General features: G+C 54.3%; 1 pseudogene; it reads right to left on the bottom strand.

The window, feature by feature from the left end:
* Window positions 1–382: 382 nt before the first annotated feature.
* LOC125067047 lies at window positions 383–1967 on the bottom strand (annotated as a pseudogene).
* Between the last annotated feature and the right edge of the window lie 566 nt (window positions 1968–2533).

The following is a 2533-nucleotide window of genomic DNA, read 5'->3' as shown; positions in this document are numbered from 1 at the left end:
AATTCACAGCCTAGAGACAATCCGCTAAAACTATCCGTTAGGCCTATTGAATGTTGCACTTCTAGTCGTATCAACAAGACTCTAAGAAGTATATTACAGCATTTCTTGTTACAACGTACAATTAGAACCTAGCCGTCTATTAAATCGAAGTCAAATACGTCAGGTACAAGCCTTCTATAGCAATACATACTATATACCACGAAATTATCTACAGATTAATAATATATTACAAGTAAAACGTATTTTGATAAATAAATTCTCTTCGTTAATACAAAATGGTAGCGAATAAAAATTTGGATAAATGCCTCAGACGATATCGATATTATCTAAGATAAATAAATTGTGGATTATTTAATAAATAAACTATTTACTGACCCTCGGGGTGGGTGAGAACTCGCCACCGAAATAAAATCTATAAATCAACCCTGTCTTATCCTCATTGAAGTTCATCACGAACGGAACTCTACGTCATCGAGACGATCTCTGAATTCACTGAACTTGTACATACCTGATGCTGAAATGCCGACATAGCTTCAAGCACTCGCTCAACACACAACGACAATAATACCTAGTGAACTTTACATCGCCTCAACATCACATACTTCACGGAACCCGTGACTAGCTGCTCGAGACAGGTCCATGCCGAAACCGCACTGAGACGTCCGCCGGCGCGACCGAGCCGTCACCGGTTATATTTACACTATCAGTCTGTGAACTGGCTAACTCGCTACTCCTCGTCCACGTTGATCTCCGAGTCAGCCGAGTCCTCGTCGTAGGTGGAGGACGACGCGAACCCTCTGCCGAGCACTGCGGAGCGGTTCTTGGCGGCGGCCGCGCGGTCTCGCTGTCGTCGGTTCTTGAACCAGTTGCCCACCTGAGTTGGTGTCAGTCCTGTAGCCGCTGCGAGTTCACGTTTTTTCGTTGGATTTGGATAAGGATCTTGTAAATACCACTCCCGCAGGAGCGACCTCGTTCGCTCCTTGAAACAGTGAGTCTTCTGCTCGCCGTCCCAAATAGTCCTCGGAAGAGGAAACTTCTTCCGCACCCGGTACTTGTCGACAGGCCCGAGCGGGCGACCGCGAAGTCGCTCCGCTTCCTGGTAGTGCGCTTCCAGCCACAGCGCCTGAAGCTTCGCGTGGCTCGAGCGCTGGAACCGGTGTCGTTCGAGAATAGAGTAGAGCTCGCGATGTCGTCCCGCATGGAAGGCGACAACTGCCCGCGCCCGAAGCACGGCCTCACAGCGTTCCAGCTCGGCGACGTTGGGGTGTGCGACCGGGAGCGACCACAGGAAACGCGCCAGCCGCTCCACGTCGCCGCTCTCCTCTAGCGTCTCGCAGACGGTGGCCACCTGAGCGGCGCTGAAGGAGAGCGTGGGCAGCGGCAGCAATGGTGTCGGAGCAGCCAGCTCGAGCGAGCCGAGCGTAAGCGGTGCAGGCGGGTCGGCGCAAGCTGCGGGCTCGGCGGCGCGATCGGCCGCGGCGGGCCCGCGATGCGCCTCCAGGATGCGCGCGTGCAGCGCCGCCGTCGTGGACTCGTCCCAGGAGCCGCGCATCGGTGCGAGTGTGCGCGCCGGAGTCGCGCGCCGTTTGAGCCGGCGACCGAGCGCGCGCCGGGATCGGCCGGGGGGGCGTGCTCGGGGCCGCGAGCGATTGGCTATCGGTTACGGTGCGCTCGACGCGGCGGCCAATCGCGCGCGCCTCCCGCCCGGGGGCCGGATAGCTTTCAACCGCGCCGCGGCGCGTATCCGGCGGGCGCGTTTAACGAGGGCGGCGGGGCGCGGCCCCCCCGCGCCGCCATGATCCGTCACGCACACCGCGCGCCCCCGCCGCTCGCCCCGCGCCACACACCCCGCGCACGTCGCCCGACGCGCCCTGAGCCCGCGCCGCCACCGCCGCCACCGCCGCCGCCGCTACGCCGCTTCGATAGATTACCTGCGAGCCTGCAATTAATAGCCTCCATATATTCATCCGGGTGGATTACGAGCTTTTATTTGCCCGATGTGCCGCTACCGATCGATAAATTATATCGGTTAATCCGCTTCGCATTCCCGCCTACTTAATTAACGTCCAGGTGATCGTTAAAACATTTCAAATTATTTTTCAATTACTATATAATTTACCAACATAATTACCGGTGAAATTGTTGTAAAACGCGCATCGCCACGGCCGAGTCCCGCATAGCTTCACGGTGCTCGAAAGGGCTGGGGATCATTTAGAACATTAAGTGTAACTGAAATGTAGAGATGTCGATACGATAACGCGCAGAATGCACGCGCCGGGGTCACGTTACTACCGGGTTATACAAATACTTTTCGCTTGTAGTTACGCGTTGACGAGTCAACATTAATAATAAAACCATAACCATCATTATCAATTCTATTTAATGCATTGAACTGATTCGTAAACATTTGAAGTTTCGGGTAGAGTCACTTCAATAAGCTCAAAGCAATATTCCCAAGTTTCAAGACAGCCCCGCCACGCTACAGCGCGAGATTTCACCGTGAAAGCCTTTCCACAGTATTAAGTTATTGAAC

The sequence above is a fragment of the Vanessa atalanta genome, chromosome 10, assembly GCF_905147765.1.
Source record: "Vanessa atalanta chromosome 10, ilVanAtal1.2, whole genome shotgun sequence".
Lineage (NCBI taxonomy): Eukaryota > Metazoa > Arthropoda > Insecta > Lepidoptera > Nymphalidae > Vanessa > Vanessa atalanta.
This window is presented reverse-complemented; position numbering and strand designations above follow the sequence as displayed.